The sequence below is a fragment of the Pinus tabuliformis genome, chromosome 6, assembly GCF_031772625.1.
Source record: "Pinus tabuliformis cultivar Carrire ecotype Pingquan chromosome 6, CPIR1, whole genome shotgun sequence".
Lineage (NCBI taxonomy): Eukaryota > Viridiplantae > Streptophyta > Pinopsida > Pinales > Pinaceae > Pinus > Pinus tabuliformis.
This window is the reverse complement of record NC_142292.1, coordinates 2,075,245,656-2,075,269,789: the sequence shown is the minus strand read 5'-3', so window position 1 is coordinate 2,075,269,789 and position 24,134 is coordinate 2,075,245,656.

The window sequence follows — 24,134 nt, the reverse complement described above, 5'->3', positions numbered from 1 at the left end:
ACCGATTAAAATTTTGAGCATGAGGTTGTCCTCTCTTTTTATTCTTTTTCTTCCATAGTTTGCCCTAAATTCCTGAGACGATGATCCTATATTTGTGATATGATTACATTTTTGATAAGTTTGACCATCATTTTCAAGAAAAGGAAATATTGAGAGAATTCATCCTTACCAGCTCGCTGAGAAACCCATTTTGGAACCTAGCCTCTGACTCTATCTTCTGAGCTATCTGGAAGTTGGTGAAAATAATACAAAAGGCCAAGATTACCTTCACAAACCACTTCGAAAATTACAGAGCAATTTCATTACATAACTCAATACAGGATCCCTTTATTAGGGTTTGTAGATAAACAAGGGTTAACAAATATGGGATTCATGGTCTACATTTTTGAGCTGGGAAACCTTACGATTCAATCCATCAATCTCTTCATCCAAGTCCCCATGAATGGATCGACCCACAACTGCAATTGTTCGCTATGGGGATTTGATCTGCTACTCAGCCCCTCTCTGCGCAAAACAATCAATATCACCGCACACATATCTCCATAAAATTGATAAAATAGCAATGGGCGTGCTCAATTGAAGAAATTGAAAGGAAAATGACGGAATGGTACCTTGATCAGAAGGGCAGAATTCCCTCTGGGCACGGATGTCATCAACAAAAAGTTGATGCAACCATTTGAAAAGAAAAATTGTATGGGTTTCCAGAATGAGTACATGGGAGGAATTCCACCATTGAAATCAAACTCCAAATAATTTTAAAGGGCATGTTTCAAAATATGGCATTACATAAGAAAAATATTCTGCTACTGCCGACATTCCTGTGCAGATAAAGAAGGCAACCACCACTAGTTGTGTCCATTCAGGCAGTAATGGCATCTCTTCTCCACATTCTTTTTCATGTCACCAGCTTTATGCAGAAAAAAGGGGAAGCGTTGAGAAAATGGGTTGGGTCTACTGCCATCTCTTCTCCACATTCCTTTTCATGTGGCCAACTTTACACAGAAAAAGGGGAAGCGTTCAGAAAACGGGTTGCGTCTATGGGGTTTTAGGCTCACAGTTTAGGCGGTTAGGGTTCATGCACTTGACAGTTGAAGGAGTTGTGGCGGTGAGGTTAGGGTTCATGCACTTCATAGTTGAAGCAGTTAGTTGTGGCGGTGATGAGATCTAATGGTTAAAATTTTTTGAATCGTCTAACAATTGATCAAAGGGTGCTAAAGGTGACAAAGTGTCATTTCAGGGGAGTGTTTTTCAAAGGGAAACGCCTTACGACGTAATTATTTGTTATCAATGTTGAAATTAAAGATTTATTAATATAACATTATTTAGTCAATTTAGTAAAGTGAATATACTTTCTCATAAAAAATCGATTTATTTGGTATATGATTGTTTTTAGGATATCATTTTTTAATTGTTTGTTTAATATAACATGGAATAGATATAACCATTCACACCTCCACACATATAACCATTTTGTGGAGGCATTCATTGTTCATAGGTGGTTATATGTGCAATGGTTCTTACTTCGCATCTTCGCACCTCTACACAATGAAAGCCTTTGCACAGTTAAAAATTATATTGGAATCAAGTCAACAGATGAATGATTACTTCCTGCATCATATTATATATCCAAGGATCCTACTCTTTGAACCACCCACATTGTAAAATTTTGAAGGTATAAACATTCTCTTCAAAGATTGCTATAATCATGGTTCTCAGTTTGCACCACGAGCTTATGATCACAAAAAAATGTGTATTCTCCATGTACACTTTGAAATTTGGTTTGACTTTGAATTCATCGACAACATGCTTTGTTGTAGTGTAACCTATACCTTATTCATATATACAACGCCTAGACAATACTAGAAAGTTAATTATGTTCCTTGTCAAAAGGCAAAGGAGAAGATTCCAAAAATAAACTTCAAACAATTAAGGATGACATGTTAATTAGTATATGCAAAGAGTCACTAAGTAAATGATATGAGTTAATGGTAAAATATTGTATATTATTTGCTATCATTTTTTAAATTAAATATTTAGTAATACAACATTATTTATTGAATTAAGAAAAACAATAAATAAAGTGTGAGATTGGAAAATAAATAAATAAAGTGAATGTAACAAGGCTTTTAATGGAGGTCACATAAAGTTAGTCAACCCAACCATATTTTTCGTAAACAGTTGGTAAGATGGTAAGTAAAACTGTAAATAAAAGTTTACCTTATGCATTATCGTATATGTTAGTACCTTTCATAAAGATAATATTAAATTTTTATACTAGGAATATCACAATGTGGAACCAAATGTTTTTCCTTTGATTTTGTGATAAATTTAAAGTTAAATTTGATTTGGTCATAGTCAATGTTTCATTGTGCAGAGGAAACTTCCTCCACACAATGAAATCTTTTATTGTAAGTTTCCCATAAGAAAATCATAATGAAACATTGACTATTGTATAACAAAATTATATTTGAAATCTTTTATTGTAAGTTTCCCATAATAAAAGCATAATGAAACATTGACTATTGTATAACAAAATTATATTTTGACATCTACATCCCCTTATTCATATTTGGATGAAGTGTTCACCAAAGTGAATTTCAAATATTTTCTGCATGCAAGTCGTCCAAAAGATAAACATGGAACATTATAAAAGCCTTGCAGAATAATTATCTTTTATTAGTTTTATGGATTTTTATGCATCAAAGCTTTGAAGTTATTGTTGTTGAAATATCAACATGGGAAGAAAAGATTGTAGTGTTTTTAGAATTTTTAAATATAAAATATTAATTTTTAATATGTTATATATATAGTTATTATTTTATATTATAATAATATTAATTAGTTTTAGAAATTGATAAAGAAATATTATTAAATAAATTTGATTTGGTCATAAAGTTAAAGTTAAATTTGATTTGTTAATGATCATCGCTTCAATGTGCGGAGCTTATACAATGTGGAGGAAGCTTCCTCCACACAATGAAAGCTCGGCACGAGGATAACTCTACATAATGAAACATTGACTATAGTATAGAAAAATTATAGTTTGACATCTCCATCTCCTTATTCACAATTGGATGAAGTATTCACCAAACCAAGTTTCAAATATTTTACGCATGCAAGTTGTCCAATCGATAAACACAAAACATTATAAAAATGGACATGCTTGTAGGCTAAATATCCTTTATTACTTTTAAGGATTTTTATACATCAAAGCTTTGAAGTTATGGTTATTGAAAGAGCAAAGCGGGAAAAAAAATTTGTAATGTTTTTTTAATTTTTTTAAATATAAAATATTGTTTTTTAATATGTTATTTTATATATTTGTAATTTTATATTATAATAATATTAATCATTTTTTGAAATTGTTAAAATTTCTTATTAAATAAATTTTATTTAGTCACAAAGTTAAAGTTAAATTTGTTTTGGTTATAATCAACGTTTTATTGTGCGGAGCTTTCCTTGTGCAGAAGAAGCTTCATTCACACAATGAAAATTTTCATTGTAAGCTCCACACAACGAAAGTTCCACACAAGGAAAGCTCCTCACAATGAAACATTGATCCCTGCAACTCTGGTTTCCCTGCATGCATTCATTAAATGATATGAATACTCAACCTGGTGGATGTTAGGATTGTCTTTAGCTTTGGATTTCCTTCGGTATGGTATGCAAAATTCCTCCTTCTCTAAAAGAGTCATATGTTTCTTCGTAATCATATGTAATACGTGATCTGTATCAATTCAATAAACTTCTCCAATTGTTTTTAGGTAAAATTTTGTAACTACATGATCTGTATCAATTAGTTCGTTCCAATTATTTTCTCTAATTATATGTAAATATACAATTAGTATCAATTTAGTTAACTTATGATAAGTCTCGCTATTGCACAACATTATTCTCTGGACCATCATCATAATAATTGCAATTATTCAATGTTTTGGACCTTTGGGTTGGAATTTGCCTAAATAGTTTTTTATTAGATTATTTTTCTTTTTTTAATCAATTTTTTATTATATAAATAAATATAATGTTATGAAGAATTTTTGAAATTTTAAATTGTGCAAAATTTACAAATCAAATTTGTTACTATCACAGATTCTTATAAATTTTAAAAATAAACACAAAAAACATCCAAAACTTAGAACAATTAGATATTATAGCTTTCATAAATGACATTTAACTTTCTTTCATAATAATATTAATTCTTTTAGAAATTGATACAATTTGTTATTAAATAAATTTGGTTTGGTCATAAAGTTAAATTAATTTAATTTATATTTATGATTTTAGGCTTATAGTTTTTAATGAAAACCTTCATTGTGCTTAAGAAGCTTCCTTTTCACATTGAACGTCTTCAAATTCAAATAGAGATAAGCTTCCTCCACACAATGAGAGTTTTCATTGTAAGCTCTGCACAAGAAAATCTCCACACAATGAAATAGGTTGCTACAATTATCGTTCTCAGTTTGCATCACAAGCTTATGATAAAAAAAAAAAAATGTGTATTCTCCATGTGCACTTTCACATTTGGTTTGACATTGAATTCGTGGATGACATGCTCTGCTGCAGTGAAACCTCTACCTTATTCATATATACAATGCCTCGACAATACTTGAAAACTAATTATGTTCCTTGTTAGAAGGCAAAGGAGAATATTCTAGAAATAAACTTGAAGCAATAAAGGACAACATGTTAATTAATATATGCAGAGAGTCACTAAGTGAACGATTTGAGTTTGTTGAAAATGTAGCAAAAAATTCCTAATTTAATTTTCCCTTGATTAAATTAAGAGAAATTTCAATTTCAAGTTCAGCAGAATAGTTGGTGGTAGTTAACTGAGGTGACATGGCTCTTGTCACTTAGTTAACTCAGTGAATTCGAGTTGGAGACACTTGAGTTTAGTTCTACATGATTGTTTGCTAATTTTTAGAAATCTATTTTAGATAATTTGAGTTATTGTTAGTGTAATTAGTTCTCACTGTCAGTAGAACTACTGGAGGTCTAGTTAAGGGTGTGTAACTTTTTTCACACTAAGTAATCAATCAAATCAAAATAATTGTTGCATGCAGAGAATTCGAGTTATTTAGTTGAGATTGGAGTTCAAAGGAAATGTACTATTAGTTGTAAACTAATCCAAGTCATACAGGTCACACATGTAGTCACGGAAGGACCTATAGGAATTGCACAATCCAAATTGAGGAATTTCCTAAATAATAAGGGGTTAATTCCTTTAGGAACAACGCAAGGAAATAGGGGCTTGGAGACTCAAAATTTTGGCTAAGTATTGGCCAAGGTCTATCAGTCAGGAAGAGGATAGAATATACAAGCGCAAGTCGAGCTCAAGCTTGAGCATATCATATTGTATTCATCCATATTCTTTGATTAATGCAATACATATAGTAAGGGGTTTTGAGCAGTTGCTTTCCCTCAAATAAATATTTGTATATATGTGTTAAATACTGATGCATGTTAATGATTTATGTTCTCAATCATGAATTTACTTCCATAGGTTAGTAGAGCAGCTTCTAGTCGTGTGGCTTAGAAAATTTCATGAGCAATTTAGAATCTAGACATTAATTTCTACATGGTATCAAAGCTAGATTCATAGTAGAGTGTAGGAATTTACAGGGTAAGTTCCACAGAAGAATACCAAAAGGACACCGCTCACAACCAGATCTCAAATCAATACACCAGTATTTTTGACGTGGTTAAAACCCTCAGAGTGCAAGGAGGGAAACAGTCCACGGCCTGTCCCAACGTGGGTACAGACAATTTATTAATCAAAGAATGAAAATTTACATAAGCTTCTCTCATGCACGGATTACCCGAACAATGACCCTCCATGCGCTTTAAATAGAACTCATGGACCAATCGGGTGTCAAGCCACGGATCAAGTGTCGGTAATACCGAGGTGAGAGTGAACCGTCGGATCACTACATATCGTGACCGTCGGATTGTAAGTTACAAAATGTACAACGGTAAAGAAACACACTTTACCTAACTCTAACCTAACTCTATACTAGACCAAGTTGAACTTAACTATATCCTATGTGTCGGAATATCCTAACATCCCCCCTTAAGAACAACTTGGGATAGGATTGAAGGATTTACAAATATGACACAATAGGAGAAGGAAGGAGGCACTAGAGCCTATCCCCCCTTAGTGACAACTTCCTGAACTCCAAGCATATATCGAAGTTTAGTGAACTTCGCCTCTGTGAGAGCCTTTGTGAAGATGTCTGCAACCTGATCATCCGTTGGACAATATTGCACTTCAAGAACATGGTCAAGAATGAGCTTTCTGATGAAGTGCATGTGTAGTTCAATGTGTTTGCTGCGCTGATGCTGGACTGGATCTTTGCATAGCTGAATGGCACTTTGATTATCACACCAAAGTGTGGTTGGATGCTGCTGCTCAAAGCCAAACTCTGATAGGATCTGACGAAGCCACAAGGCTTCCTTACTAGCTTCCACGGCACCACGATACTCTGCTTCTGCTGACGAAAGAGAAATGGCAGCCTGTTTCTTACAAGCCCATGTAATAGGTCCTGAACCAAGAGTGAAGACATAACCGGCAGTAGACTTCCGATCATCAAGGTCACCAGCCCAATCAGAATCAGTGAAACCAACTAACAGAGGAGCTGCTTTGGCACTGTAATGAATCCCAAACTGTATTGTACCTCGAACATAACGAAGTATTCTTTTAGCTGCTTTCCAATGACTTTCACGGGGGTTTTGCATAAAACGAGCAACAAGGCCAACAACAAAGGAAAGATCAGGACGAGTATGGGTTAAGTACAAGAGTTTTCCGACAAGTTGACGGTATAAGGTAGCATCAACTTCAGGAGAAGTACAAGAGACTGAAAGTTTGACTCCAGACTGAAAGGGAGAAGGGGCTGGCTTACAGTCTTCCATGTGAAAATGACGAAGAATATCACAAGCATACTTGGACTGGGAAAGGAAAATACCCTCTTGGGATTGCAAGACTTGAAGACCGAGAAAATAGTGTAGGTGTCCTAAGTCTGTCATTTCAAATTTCTTTTTAAGGTTGGACTTCACATGGTTTATAAGGTTGGGATCACTACCAGTAAGAATAAGATCATCAACATAAAGAACAAGGATGATGAGAGAGTTGCCCACTTTCTTGGTGTAGACAGTATTGTCAGAATGACACCTAGAAAAGCCAGATTCTAAAAGAAAGCTATCCATTTTGGCATACCAAGCTCGAGGAGCTTGCTTGAGGCCATAAAGGGATTTCTTAAGGCGACAAACTAGGCTGGAGTCTGTTTGTATGAAGCCAATGGGTTGTTCCATATAGATTTCTTCCTGCAAGTCCCCATGCAAGAAGGCAGATTTAACATCCATTTGATGTACTTCCCATTTTAAAGAGGCAGCAAGGGAAAGAACAAGGCGGATAGAGTTCATTTTGGCAACTGGAGAGAAGGTTTCAGTGTAGTCAATGCCTTCAACCTGTGAAAAGCCCTTAGCAACTAGACGAGCTTTATGTTTGTCAACTTTCCCATCTGGTCCATACTTGGTTCTGTAAACCCATTTGCATCTAACAAGTTTGCGTCCCTTTGGTAGAGGAACAAGATCCCATGTATCATTTGTCATCAATGAATGATATTCTTCATTCATAGCTGTTTCCCACTGTGGATGGCCTGAAGCTTCTGCAAAAGTGTCAGGATCATGATTCACTGGAGCTTGAGCCAGTAAAGAAGAGGCTCTTTCAAACTGAGAACGTGTACGTCGCTGATCTGTAGGATCACCGGCAAGATCACCTGCTGCATCCCGAGTAGCACGGACCCATCTTGGAAGTTGAGGATCCTGAGAAGGTGGGGAAGGATTATCATCCTCGCTTTCATCATCAGAAGAAGAAATGTTCTCAAAGATAGAAGAGATGGGAAGAGGTGGCACATCCGCCGGACTAGGCTCGCAGGCCGATTTATTTTCATCAAATTTTACATCTCTTCTAATGATAACATTTTTGGACTTAAATGGAATAAGTCTATAGCCTTTTACATCTTCAGAATATCCAACAAAAGTACATTTCTCACTCTTAGGTTCTAAGGCTTTATGCTTTTCATCTGGAATATGGGCCCATGCTTCACTTCCAAACACACGAAAGTGACTTACATCTGGTTTAATGGAACTCCAAGCTTCTTCTGGAGTGATATTCTCTAGAACCTTAGTAGGAGTGCGATTGATTATATAATTTGCACAATTAATTGCTTCGGCCCAAAAACTAAGACTGAGTCCTTTAGATTGCAGCATACAATTAGCCATTTCCTTTAAAGTGCGATTTTTCCTTTCAGCTACACCATTTTGTTGTGGAGTGTATGGAACAGTATGTTGCATTTGAATTCCATTTTCGGTGCAAAAGGTGATGAATGCATTTTTAACATATTCTCCACCATTATCAGTTCTTAGCTTAAGAATTTGATGTCCAGATTGTTTTTCAACGAATGCTTTGAAGGCCAAAAAGGTGGTAAATACTTCGCTCTTGAGTTTTAAGAAGTATACCCAAGTGCGTCTAGAGAAATCATCAATGAAAGTTAAGAAGTACTTGCAGCCAGAGAATGAAGCAACAGGAAGAGGACCACATAAATCACTGTGCACAAGCTGTAAAGGGGCTGAGGCGTGCCAAGAGGCACGTTTGTCAAAACTGTCCCGATGATGTTTTCCGAGTACACATCCGGAACAAACACCATCTTTGCAAGATACCATAGGAAGACCTGTCACCATGTTTTCTTTACATAGATGCTGAAGGGAGCGATAGTTTAAGTGACCATACCGCTCATGCCAAAGTTTGCTCACTTCATCATTATGAGCAACAAATACTGAGGGAAGATGGGATGACCCAAAGTTGTGAAACTTATACAACCTTTTGGAATCATCAGCAAGACCAGTAGCTAGAATCTGTTTAGGATCTTTTAGATCCTTGATTACAACATCATGAGGTGAAAATTCAACGATTTTACCTTCACCTGAATGAGTTATCTGATAGACAGATAGAAGGTTGCAGGATAAGTTTGGAACACATAATACATCATTGAACTGACCATTGTCTAGATGAACAGTTCCAGTCCCTACAACATTAAGAGATCTATCATCACCAACATATATATTTTTGGTGTTACAATCATTTAAAGAAGAAAACATGGCTTGGTTTTTGGCCATGTGACAAGAGGCTCCAGAATCAATGAGCCACTCATGAGAATGAGAAGAAGAAGAAGATACATTTAATGCATAACCAGACTGAGATGATTGACGATGACATGCAGAAAATGCCGTTCCGGAAGTTGAAGTTGAAGTAGGCTCCAGATGGATGTTATGTTTCTTCATTGCGGCTTCCAAGGCTTCCATCTTCTTAAAGCATTTAGATTCTAAGTGGCCATCTCGATTACAAAAGTTACAATGTCTATCAGTCTTCTTCCATTTGTTTTTATTGGGCTTATCATATTGCTGAAATGATCTTTCGTCTTGAGGCTGAGTTGGTTTAGGACCATTCCTTTGAGGATAAGACTTCTTAGGATTCTTTGAATTTGGATACTGCTGGGCGGCTAACGCTTTTGTGGAAGAGGTTCCAAGATTAAGAAGACCAAGGTGTAAGAGTTTTTCTTGTTCTCTTATTAAGGAATCACAAAAGGAGTCAAAGGAAGGGGGCTTGTAGTCTTTGCCTTGACAAATGAAAGCTTCCCTGGTAGAATGGAAAGTGGAAACAAACACAGAGTAGGCTGGTCCTAACTTAGTGAGGATGGAATAAATAAGGTTACCATCATCTTTCTTAACTTTAACACCTTCCAAGAGATATCTAAGGTTCTTGAATTTTGACAAGAAATCTTCAATGCAAGAAAAATTATTAGGATCCAAAGTAAGCATCTCATTTTCAAGTTGATGGGATCTAATTTCATTTTTAATCCCAAAAACTTTAGCAAGTTTTTCTAATGCTTCATGAGGAGTTTCAATTTCTGCAATGTGGAATCTAAGATCAGGAGAAACAGACATTCCTATCAAGCCACGTGCTTGATCTTGTCGATTTTCCCATTTTTCGGCCTTGTCTTCATCTTTGGGTTTCTTCTCTTGGTCTGTGGCTATTCTGAAGAGACCTTTACTTCTAAGTAAATCTCCCATGTAGGCTACCCATTGGAAGTAGTTAGTGCTGTCAAGAATGACTTGGCATGGACTTTCCATTTTTGAAAAACAACTGAAGCTGAAGATGCTGAAAGTAAGTGGTCCAATGGATAGATCTCGAAAAAATAGGCGGTTTTAAAAAAAACGGCTCTGAAAAAGGCTTCCGGATGAAGAAGTTATGGCTTTTTGAAAAAAAATTGTTGACGTTGCCGGCAAAGTGCGGGAATGTGCGGGAATGAAAAAATCCGCCCCCACAAAATGGAGACTTGAACCCAAGACCTCTACTCTCTTAAAAGGTCTTTGAACCAATTGATCTATACAAAATATTTGAGAGAGAGAGAGAGAGAGAGAGAGGGGGGGGGGGGGGGCCTCGATTTGCGTGCTTGCCTTGGGAAGACTCTTTTCCCCTACAAAACACAAAACACAAAACCCAACACGAATATCCAAAGAAAAACGAACCTTACGGCTCGAAGTTAGCTTTAGCCAAAAAACTAGAAATTTTAAAAAAAATCTCAAAGTTAGCTTTTAGCCGAAAAACTAAATATTTTCCTCAATGTTTCTGATTTTCCGAGATCACACTAAGGTGCAGGGAAAAGAGCATACGCATGAGAAAAATCCTTTCTTTCTGTTTCTGATTTGCCCAGATCGCACAGAGTCGCAGGGCAAAGAGCATACGCAGAAATGAAAGGTATAGATCCGGGAAAAAAAAAGGCTAAATAAACCGAAACCGAAATAAGCAGAGAGAAAATGACAGTAAACTGCAAAAAAACACTGTATACCTCCCGATCTGAAAAATGACGCAGCTAGGGCTACCGGAAACCTTTTCGCGTGAAACGAAAGGGGTTCCTCACTGAAACAGATGCTCCGAATGCAACAGAGCAGTCCTCTCGGCCCGAAAGCAGTCAGAAACAGCAGATCTAGGAAACGACAGCCGCATGCAGTTCTACCGGCTTCAGATTTGGATCACCAACGGACGCGGCCCTCAAATAGCTCTGATACCATGTAGGAATTTACAGGGTAAGTTCCACAGAAGAATACCAAAAGGACACCGCTCACAACCAGATCTCAAATCAATACACCAGTATTTTTGACGTGGTTAAAACCCTCAGAGTGCAAGGAGGGAAACAGTCCACGGCCTGTCCCAACGTGGGTACAGACAATTTATTAATCAAAGAATGAAAATTTACATAAGCTTCTCTCATGCACGGATTACCCGAACAATGACCCTCCATGCGCTTTAAATAGAACTCATGGACCAATCGGGTGTCAAGCCACGGATCAAGTGTCGGTAATACCGAGGTGAGAGTGAACCGTCGGATCACTACATATCGTGACCGTCGGATTGTAAGTTACAAAATGTACAACGGTAAAGAAACACACTTTACCTAACTCTAACCTAACTCTATACTAGACCAAGTTGAACTTAACTATATCCTATGTGTCGGAATATCCTAACATAGAGAAGATATTTTGAGGTTGCCATTGCAGGAGGTTTGTAATGAAGATTGGTGTTACAGGTTTTCTCTAGGATTGAGAAGATGGCTTTCAATGGACTCAAGCTCGAGTATGCTTTGGAAGGAACCACAATTCTTTTGGCATGGAAGATCCAAATGGAGGTAGTATTGGATGATAATGGGTTGCTAGAATACATCAAGATAGATTTAGCAAAACCCCAGCATATGATGCCCAGGATCTTGCTTAGTGGAAGAAGGATGTGGCTAAAGAGAGGAGGATCATATTGGAGGGAGTTTTGCATCATAATGTCTCGAATCTCCATGAGAAAGAGACTCCATTCTTGATGTGTAAAACACTAACAGAGTTGTTTGAGAACAATAGTGACCACGTGGATCTGGCACTCAAGGACAAGCTTCGAAGTACTAAGATGCAAATAATGAAACAATTATGTAGTGCCTAAGCAAGTTTACACAGTGTTGTGATGAACTTGATGGATTCAATATTACATTCCCTGAATAAGATTTGGTAGCTCTAGCCCTCTTGGGTCTTCCCAAGAGTTGGCATAGTTATCAAGATTTGGTAAATGGTAGAGAGAAACTACCAAGCTGGGAGTGGTTATGGTCTGATCTAGTGCAAGAAGAAATAAGGCAAAGAAACAAAGACGAGACTTCATCTAAGGGCGAGGATCACAAGGGATTCACTCAATGAACCACTTACATAGCACATGTGTTCGTTGCATACTAAAAAATACCCTTAATTTAACTACACAATGGAAAATACCTCTAAAAATAACTTTATTTAACCGTGACCAATACAAACCCAACACACCTTCCCAATTTAAAAATCCCCTACTTTCACTAGATATTGTAGGTATCCATTTTTTCATTAACATTTTTCATACCCCTTTATATTAATGTCCCTTTATTCTCATTAACAATGGTAAGCATATTCTGCACCTAGAAAGAATAACCTAAATACTAGGTAGTTGAAAACTTGAAAGTTTCAATAAAAAGAGGCAAATATAACCTCGTTGATTTACAAATGCATACCATGGAAACTTTTAATGGAAAATACATAGGTTTGAACTCTCAATTGCATATATCTTTTGTTGAATACTAATGATCTAGGAGGATCTTGTCAGATCAGTTACACAGGTTCAGTTTTGTTGTCAGCGTTCAGTGTCCGGTGTCTTCAGCTTCGACAATAATGTTTATGGTTTAGGGTGTCCAGTGTTGGTTTTTAGTTCTGCCGGTGATGTCAATGGTTGATATGTTTTTTATGATGTTTAGTACCTGGTTGTCGACATGTATTCGTCGTCAGTTCCGCCAGGGTTTGGTTGTCATCTTTAGGGTTTGTATGTCACATTGTGACAAGTTGTATAAAAAGGTTCTTGGAACAAAATGATGCTAAGTCCTAGACCTAACACCCAAACCCTAACCTAGAACTTAATCCAAACATTAAAAATGAATTAACCCTAAGTTCTAAACCCATTCAGGCCATGTTATATTACCAAACCTATGTAATAACCATATAAATATTACAAACCCATTGTATAAAACATTACAAAACCTATTCGGACTATGTAAATCAAATACGATGCAAAACAAACTCACAAGTCCCTAACCACAGCAGATAGCCGCGTCAGAACCGCGAGGGGTTACAGGCTCATGTGAATGGTTATGTTAACAGCGGGGTTAGAGTTTGTAGTGGAGGTCGTTAAACAATCTAACTACGCGGAGGATAAACCATCGAAGGTTGTGGTGACATGTGAAAAGTTATTAAAACCACAACAGTCAAATATCGTAGTGGATCCACCCGATTATAACTATCGGAGGGTGTGTGTTATGTGAAGAATTGAAAACGGCCAGGTGTAACCACAAAGAATTGTTCGTCGGAACCGCGGGTGAAAACAACGGAGGTGGCTGCAAATAGTTAACACTGGGCTTGTTCCCGTGGGCACATTCAACCTTCTCCACACCATTATATGACCGTTGGAGGCTAACTATAACCTAAATTTATTTTTGGGTTTTTTTTGTTAGTTTTTGCATTCAACTAATTTGAAGACCATGGCCTCTATCCCTATGTGTCGTTGTGTGGCTAGGTCGTGGCCCTTTAAAAAATTTTATGCTCAACCAAATGCCAAATCAGGCTAGGGAGTTCAATTTGAACTCTACAAAACCATTTATACTCATGATGGAGAGGGAGAGTGGTTTTGAGTTTTGCATGTAGATTCTAGAGGATATACGTTGTTTTGTTTTCAGTGTAACAGGAGCATCCAGAGTCAGAATTAGGAACCGTGACAAGCGTTGGAAAGCTATTTCAAAGATCTTTCTTGTGACAGTGACCAAAAGTGCCTGCATGCAAAATTAATCTGGTTAATTTTCTTTTTAATCAACCTCCTCAGATTCAATCCTAATAAAGCGGTCGCCCATCTTAAAAGCGAACCTGGAGACATAGTCCATTAGGGACGAACTCCGTAATCAATCTTGTTGTCTGGTATCGTTGTGTTTTTTCTGCTTTTCACTTTTGTTTTCATTTTTCTTATGTTTCAATTATGTCGTCAATTCATTCATTTTCAAGCATTTCTCATGGTTAAAGCACTTTAAGTTAACATTCAATTCACTGATGGCATTAATCAATTCTACTTCAGTTAAACACATGATCATTTTAGATCATATAATTTGGTATCACAGTAGGTTTCATTTGTAGATTTGTTAGTGAATGTTAACTAAGTCGAAGTTGCAATGTGGAGAAGGAATCCTCGAGGAGATTGATCCAGAGATTTGAAAGCGAAGAGTCGCTCATAAGTCGACCATGACAGTATCTTATGCAGGTGAAACTATAGAAACTAAGATGAGCGAGGAACACTTTCAGCAAGCATTCTTGAGTATGCAGCAGATGTTGGGAAAACTTTACGAAGATAAGAAGGTGAGATATGCATCTTCTTCTTCAAAGACATCGAAGAAGGACAAAGGTAAAGGCAATGCTAATAAACCTCCTTCACCTCCATCATCTCCATCATCATCTTATTATTATTCTTCTTCCACTACAGAATCTGAAACAGAAAAGAAACCTAAGAAAACATCTCTTTTGAAACTTGATGTAAAATTTGAGTTACCTATTTATGATGGTGAAATGAATCCTGAAAATTTAGATAACTGGATTAAGCAGTTAGAAGTGTATTGTCGTATTCAGAACATTTCTGACGATAAAACGAAAATTCAGTTAGCTACACTTAGAATGGGGGGAACAGATTTAATCTAGTGGGAAAGTAAAACTCAAATATATGTAAAGCAGAAAGTAAAGTCATCTCTTAATGGTCTAAGTTTTTAAAAGCTCTTAGGAAACAATTCTATCCTTTAGGATACATGCAGTGAGTTGTTATTGATTGGCAGCACTTGAGGCAAGATAAAGGGCAGAGTGTTTAGGGGTTTACTGATGAGTTTAGAAAGAAAGCATTGGCGCTTGGTATTACATTGGATACATGTGAAACTTTATTAAAATACATCGGCATTTTACATTCATATTTTCAGCATACATTATTGATGTTTATTGATGTCTTTGAATGAGGTGGGATTTTTTCTGTAGTATTGGCCAAGGAAACGACTTAGCTATTCTATGGAAATGACTTAGCTATTCTATCTTTTTCTAACTATCGTTCAGGGCGATAATCCACCAGTAGTACTAATTGGAAATCCATCGAACCATGTTGGAGAAAGATTCAAAGACCTTTTCTAGAAGTAATAAAACCTTTTCTAGGGTTGTGACAAGCACATTGATATAATTATTTATATTGAATATAAATATAATTATTTATATTGAATATAAATATAATTATTTATATTGAATATAAAAGTGTATGGTTGAAGTGTTGAGCAGCAAGAGTAGAGAGAGTGCTATGAAACGAGCTCAAGAGCAGAACTGAAAGAAGTGTGGCAGAGAGTTTGTGTGACAGAAGGAAGAAAGCTGCGGTTTTGAGCAGAGGATAAAGTGTTGTTATATGAGAGTGGTATTGGTATTTTTCCATAATTGTATATACCTTTGTTTTTAGTTTGAAAATTGTATAAAAAATTAAAAGATTAAAAATCCCACTATTACGGTTGATGAGGTGCGAAATATCTTTTTTTCCTGCATACATGTCCGGTCTGATCATAGGGTGAGAAGTCCTGTAAAATCTTGTCATATAATTTCATGGAATCTCGATTGGCCTGTGTCTGGCCACCATCTACATTTCTCTTATGGGGAAATCAGAATCCATAAGGATTAATTTATACGAAGGCCACTTGGTTGCTTAACAAATAATACACTTAACAATACTGATATGTTAATATTTCACATGACATGTCAATACTTCTACAAAGAAAAAATTTAGAACTAATATTCGTAAACATATATTCCTAATAGCACTAGCATGCCATTATTCTTATTATATTCGGATCAACTCTGACATTCCAATATTCCTATAATTCCAACTGGTTTACTCGTATAATAGATTTCTGTGCATCAACTGCAACCAAGAAGCATGGGAAATATAAGAGAAGTTTCAGAAATCATCTTCCTCGCGTATGGGAAACAGGCGTATTTCTTGTTCGCAGACCTTCGGTACATAATACGAAAAGCCCGTTAAGGTAACGATGCCTTTTCCTTCTTAGAAAAATGCCAATCTATCCATGAATTTCAGTTGATGGGTATAATATTTTGTCTCTCAGAAACAAACAGATATTTCAATTGCTTCGTCTTGTGAGATAGTAATAAAATGGGTGAGGGAAGCTGACACGTGGAATCGGCTGATTCAACTGATTGGCAACCACCAAGTTTCCTAGCATTGAGAATCGATGAGCGAGGTGGTCCAGATCAACTTTTGATCAGAATCACCACTGTCAAGCGTTCTACATCTCTTACCTCAGAGGTGTTTGACCAACTGGAAAATGAGAGCCTTGGCATTCTCCATTCTCGTAGATCCTCCACCAAAGAATGATTACTTGTTGCATCATATTATATATCCAAGGATCCTACTCTTTGAACTACCCACATTTCTAAAACTTTGAAGGTATAAACATTCTCTTCAAAGATTGCTATAATTATGGTTTTCAGTTTGCACCACAAGCTTATGATCACAAAAAAAAATGTGTATTCTCCATGTACACTTTGAATTCGTGGACGACATGCTCTTTTGTTGTAGTGTAACCTATACCTTATTCATATATACAACACCTAGACAATACTGGAAAGTTAATTATGTTCCTTCTCATAAGGCAAAAGAGAAGATTCCAAAAATAAACTTCAAGCAATTAAAGATGACATGTTAATTATATATGCAAAGAGTCACTAAGTAAATGATATGAGTTAATGGTAAAATATTGTATATTATTTGCTGTCATTTTTTAAATTAAAGATTTAGTAATACAACATTATTTATTGAATTAAGAAAAACAATAAATAAAGTGTGAGATTGGAAAAATAAATAAATAAATAAAGTGAATGTAACAAGTCTTTTAATGGAGGTCACATAAAGTTAGTCAACCCAACCATATTTTCCGTAAACAATTGCTAAGATGATAAGTAAAACTATAAATAAAAGTTTACCTTATGCATTATCGTATATGTTAGTACCTTTTATAAAGATAATATTAAATTTTTATATTAGGAATATCACAACATGGAACCAAATGTTTTTCTTTTGATTTGGTGATAAATTTAAAGTTAAATTTGATTTGGTCATAGTCAATGTTTCATTGTGCAGAGGAAACTTCATCCACACAATATCTTTTATTGTAAGTTCCCCATAAGAAAATATCCGCATAATGAAACATTGACTATTGTATAACAAAATTATATTTTGACTTCTCCATCCCCTTATTCACATGTGGATGAAGTGTTCACCAAATTGAATTTCAAATATTTTCTGCATGCATGTTGTCCAAAAGATAAACATGGAACATTATAAAATCCTTGCAGACTAATTATCTTTTATTAGTTTTATGGATTTTTATACATCGAAGCTTTGAAGTTATTGTTGTTGAAAGATCAACGCGGGAAAATAATTTTATAGTGTTTTTAAAATTTTTTAAATATAAAATATTAATTTTTAATATGTTATTTATATACTTATAATTTTATATTATAATAATATTAATTAGTTTTAAAAATTGATAACGAAACATTATTAAATAAATTTGATTTGGTTTTTGATTTGTTAATGGTCAATGCTTCGATGTGCGGAGCTTATACAATTTGGAGGAAGCTTCCTCCACACAATGAGGATAACTTTGCATAATGAAACATTGACTATAGTATAGAAAAATTATAGTTTGACATCTCCATCTCCTTATTCACAATTGGATGAAGTATTCACCAAACCAAGTTTCAAATATTTTATGCATGCAATTTGTCGAATAGATAAACACAAAACATTATAAAAATGGACATGCTTGTAGACTGAATATCCTTTATTACTTTTAAGGATTTTTATACATCAAAGTTTTGAAGTTATTGTTATTGAAAGAGCAAAGCAGGAAAACAATTTTGTAATGTTTTTTTAATTTTTTTAAATATAAAATATTGTTTTTAATATGTTATTTTATATATTTGTAATTTTATATTATAATAATATTAATCATTTTTTGAAATTGTTAAATTTTTTTATTAAATAAATTTTATTTAGTCACAAAGTTAAAGTTAAAATTGTTTTGGTTATAATCAATGTTTGATTGTGCGGAGCTTTCCTTGTGCAAAGTTTTCATTGTGCAAATGAAGCTTCATTCACACAATGAAAATTTTCATTGTAAGCTCCACACAATGAAAGTTCCACACAAGGAAAGCTCCTCACAATGAAACATTGATCCCTGCAACTCTGGTTTCCCTGCATGCATTCATTAAATGATATGAATACTCAACCTGATGGATGTTAAGATTGTCTTTAGCTTTGGATTTCCTTTGGTATGGTATGCCAAATTCCTCCTTCTCTATCAGAGTCATATGTCGCTTCATAATCATATGTAATTACGTGATCTGTATCAATTCAATAAACTCCTCCAATTGTTTTTAGGTAAAATTTTGTAACTACATGATCTGTATCAATTAGTTTGTTCCAATTATTTTCTCTAATTATATGTAAATATATGATTAGTATCAATTTAGTTAACTTGTGATAAGTCTCGCTATGGCACAACATTATTCTCTGGACCATTGTCATAATAATTGTAATTATTCAATGTTTTGGACCTTTGGGTTGGAATTTGCCTAAATAATTTTTGTTAGATTATCTTTCTTTTTTTAATTAGTTTTTTATTGTATAAATAAATATAATGTTATGAAGAATTTTTGAAATTTTAAATTTGCAAAATTTAGAAATCAAATTTGTTACTATCACAAATTCTTATAAATTTTTGAATAAATTTTAAAAAATAAACACAAAAAACATCCAAAACTTAGAACAATTAGATATTATAGCTTTCATAAATGACATTTAACTTTCTTTCATAATAATATTAATTGTTTTTAGAAATTGATACAATTTGTTATTAAATAAGTTTGATTTGGTCATAAAGTTAAATTAATTTAATTTATATTTATGATTTTAGGCTTATAGTTTTTTAATGAAAACCTTCATTGTGTTTAAGAAGCTTCCTTTTCACATTGAACATCTTCAAATTCAAATAGAGATAAGCTTCCTCCACACAATGAAAGTCTCCATTGTAAGCTCTACACAAGAAAATCTCCACACAATGAAATAGGTTGCTACAATTATCGTTCTCAGTTTGCATCACAAGCTTATGATAAAAAAAACAATGTGTATTATCCATGTGCACTTTCACATTTGGTTTGAAATTGAATTCGTGGACGACATGCTCTGCTGCAATGAAACCTCTACCTTATTCATATATACAATGGTTCGACAATACTTGAAAACTAATTATGTTCCTTGTTAGAAGGCAAAGGAGAATATTCTAGAAATAAACTTGAAACAATAAAGGACGACATGTTAATTAATATATGCAGAGAGTCACTAAGTGAACAATTTGAGTTTGTTGAAAATGTAGCAAGAAATTCCTAATTTAATTTTCCCTTGATTAAATTAAGAGAAATTTCAATTTCAAGCTCAGCAGAATAGTTGGAGGTAGTTAACTGAGGTGACATGGTTCTTGTCACCTAGTTAACTCAGTGAATTCGAGTTGGAGACACTTGAGTTCAGTTCTACATGATTGTTTGCTAATTTTTAGAAATCTGTTTCAGTTAATTTGAGTTATTGTCAGTGTAATTAGTTCTCACTATCAGTAGAACTAGTGGAGGTCTAGTTAAGGGTGTGTAACTTTTTTCACACTGAGTGATCAATCAACTCAAAATAATTGTTGCATGCAGAGAATTTGAGTCATTTAGTTGAGATTGGAGTTCAAAGGAAATGTACTATCAGTTGTAAACTAATCCAAGTCATACAGGTCATGCATGCAGTCAAGGAAGGACCTATATGAATTGCACAATCCAAATTGAGGAATTTCCTAAATAATAGGGGGTTAATTCCTTTAGGAATGGCGCAAGGAAATAGGGGCTTGGAGACTCAAAATTTTGGCTAAGTATTGGCTAAGGTCTATCAGTCAGGAAGAGGATAGAATATACAAGTGCAAGTTGAGCTCAAGCTTGAGCATATCATATTGTATTCATCCATATTATTTGATTAATGCAATACATATAGTAAGGGGTTTTGAGCAGTTGCTTTCCCTCAAATAAATATTTGTATATAGGTGTTAAATATTGATGCATGTTAATGATTTATGTTCTCAATCATGAATTTACTTCCATAGATTAGTAGAGTAGCTTCTAGTCGTGTGGCTTAGAAAATTTCATGAGAAATTTAGAATCTAGACATTAATTTCTACATGGTATCAAAGCTAGATTCACAATAGAGAAGATATTTCAAGGTTGCCATTGTAGGAGGTTTGTAATGAAGATTGGTGTTACAGGTTTTCTCCAGGATTGAGAAGATGGATTTCAATGGACTCAAGCTCGAGTATGCTTTGGAAGGAACCACAATTTTTTTGGCATGGAAGATCTGAATGGAGGTAGTATTGGATGATAATGGGTTGCTAGAATACATCAAGATAGATTTATCAAAACCCTAGCATATGATGCCCAAGATCTTGCTTAGTGGAAGAAGGATGTGGCTAAAGAGAGGAGGATCATATTGGAGGGAGTTTTGGATCATAGTGTCTCGAATCTCCATGAGAAAGAGACTCCATTCTTGATGTGTAAAACACTAACATAGTTGTTGAGAACAATAGTGACCGCATGAATCTAGCACCCAAGGACAAGCTCCAAAGTATTAAGATGCAAATAATGAAACAATAATGTAGTTCCTAAGCAAGTTTACACGGCGTTGTGATGGACTTGATGGATTCGGTATTACATTCCCTAAATAAGATCTAGTAGCTCTAGCCTTCTTGCGTCTTCCCAAGAGTTGGCATAGTTATCAAGATTTGGTAAATGGTAGAGAGAAACTAGCAAGCTGGGAGTGGTTATGGTCTAATCTAGTGCAAGAAGAAATAAGGCAGAGCAACAAAGATGAGACTTCATCTAAGGGCGAGGATCACAGGGGATTCACTCAATGAACCACTAACATAGCACGTGTGTTCGTGGCATACTAAAAAATACCCTTAATTTAAGTACATATTGGAAAATACCTCAAAAAATCACTTTATTTAACCGCGACCAATACAAACCCAACACACCTTCCCAATTTAAAAATTCCCTACCTTCACTAGATATTGTAGGTATCCATTTTTTCATTAACATTTTTCATACGCCTTTATATTAATGTCCCTTTATTCTCATTAACAATGGTAAGCATATTCTGCACCTAGAAAGAATAACCTAAATACTAGGTAGCTGAAAACTTGAAAGTTTCAATAAAAAAGAGGAAAATATAACCTCGTTGATTTACAAATGCATACCATGGAAACTTTTAATGGAAAATATATAGGTTTTAACTCTCAATTGCATATATCTTTTGTTGAATACTAATGATCCAAGAGGATCTTGTCAAATCAGTTGCACAGGTTCAGTTTCGTTGTCAACGTTCAGTGTCTGGTGTTTTCAACTTCGACAGTGATGTTTATGGTTCAGGTTGTTCAGTGTTGGTTTTCATTTCTGCTAGTGATGTCAATGGTTGATATGGTTTTTATGATGTTTGGTACCTGGTTGTTGACATGTCTTCGTCGTCAGTTCCACCAAGGTTTGGTTGTGAAATTTGGTCTTTGGTTATCATCTTTAGGGTTTGTATGTCACATTGTGACAAGTTGTATAAAAAGGTTCTTGGAACAAAATGATGCTAAGTCCTAGACCTAACACCTAAACCCTAACCTAGAACCTAATCCAAACATTAAAAATGAATTAACCCTAAGCTCTAAACCCATTCGGGCCATGTTATATTACCAAACCTATGTAATAACCATATAAACATTACAAACCCATTGTATAAAAAATTCCAAAACCTATTCAGACTATGTAAATGAAATACGATGCAAAACAAACTCATAGATCCCTAACTGCAACAGATAGCCACGTCGGAACCGTGAGGGGTTACAAGCTCATGTGAGTGGTTATGTTAACAACGGGGTTAGAGTTTGCAGTGGAGGTTGTTAAACAATCTAACTGCGTGGAGGATAACCATCGGAGGTTGTGGTGACATGTGAAAAGTTATTAAAACCACAATAGTCAAAGACCGCAGTGGAACTGCCCAATTATAATTGTCGGAGGGTGTGTGTTATGTGAACAATGGGAAACTGCCAAGTGTAACCACAACGAATTTTTCGTCGGAACTGTGGGGGAAAACAACGGAGGTGGCTACAAATAGTTACCACTGGGCATGTTCACATGGTCACATTCAACCTTCTCCACACCATTAGATGACCGTTGGAGGCTAACTATAACCTAAAGTTATTTTTGGGTTTTTTTGTTAGCTTTTGCATTCAATTAATTCGAAGACCATGGCCTCTATCCCTATGTGTTGTTCTATGGCTAGACCATGGCCCTTTAAAACTTTTTATGCTCGACCAAATGCCAAATCAAGCTAGGGAGTTCGATTTGAACTCTACAAAACCATTTGTACTCATGATGGAGAGGGAGAGTGGTTTTGAGCTTTGTATGTAGATTCTGGAGGATATAGGTTGTTAGAGCCTATATTTGTCTGAGGCTGAAAAGACAAGGTTCTAGGTCCACATCAAACCACGCTCAGCCTCGTAGCTAGCCCTACGAGGACAGGAGAGGGCTCTCTCCGGGTCAATCTCGGCAAAAGGTAATCGATAAGGCTCGAGATGACTAAATTTGTAACTGATCTTAGGCTAGGTATGAAGTACAAGGAGTTTGAGGTTGATTTTTTTTTAGGTTTTTTGTTGAATCAAAGGAAAAGGCAATTTTGGGTGCGGGGGTGAGACACAGTTTTTGCAGAGGTCTACTTGGGGCAAGGTAGGCGATTGTCTTGTTGCTTTTAAAGATAATGAATCTCTAGATCTGACTGATGAGAAGCTAAGGAGAGCAAGAAGCTTTCAAGGATTCTCCTTAAACAGACGAAAACATGGAAAATCAAACAAACTTAAAGGCAAAGCATAACAATCTATGGATTCTACCTTAACACTTCATTTGTCCAATTGCAGAAGATGAAAGAAGGAAAATGATACACATTAACAACTTAAAATTACTGAAAGAAGCGCGCCATCAACACATAAAACCACAAGGATCCCAAACAGTGCTACAAAACCCTGGTCTTTCCTTTGCCAAAAATGCAGAAGTGAATGTATAATAGAGTCCCAACCATGAAAATGACTTAGAAATTACATAATATAGGCAAGCCAACCTCTTCCCTTGCCTCTAGGGGTCGAGCTCATCATTCTAGGAGCTATTTCAACCAATTCTAAACAAAGCACTACAATCTAGGTAGTCAAAACAACTTACCTCTATAATGTAGGAAACTGATTCATTCATTAAATTTTCACTCTTTGGTGAATGAATCTTCTAGAACAAGTAACTAGGTGTCAAAATTACATCATGTTCAATTAATTACATCAAGAAAAGTTAAAAATTACATTACAAATCAAAACTGGTCAAACTAGCCGAGTTTCTGAGCTGAAAGATGAAAAATAAGGCAAAAAATCTATATGCATCGCGCTGATTTCTATATGCGCCGCGCTACTTTGCTGCTGATTTTGAGGTACCTGTAGGAGTCCAAATTGAGCTTAGGTTGGCTTGTTGGAAATCCCTTCTTGTCTACTATCCAACCCAAGTGGAATTTTCAAAATTGGTGTCCATTTTCCCCTCCAAAAGTGCATTCTCCCACGACTGCTCCCTGTGTGTCAAAATAGGGGCAGTGAGGTCATTGTTTGCATGTTTTTTGACCTTTTGGGGACCCAAAACTTTCCCAAATTTCTTGTCCAAGTACCAAAATTCATGATTTCTCATGAAAAATCCAAAACTGCAAGCCATTTGTGATTTGGAGCTCCCAATCCTATGCGTCGCGTAAGGTGCGCGACGCATATAGGGAAAAAGCCTGTTTTTTA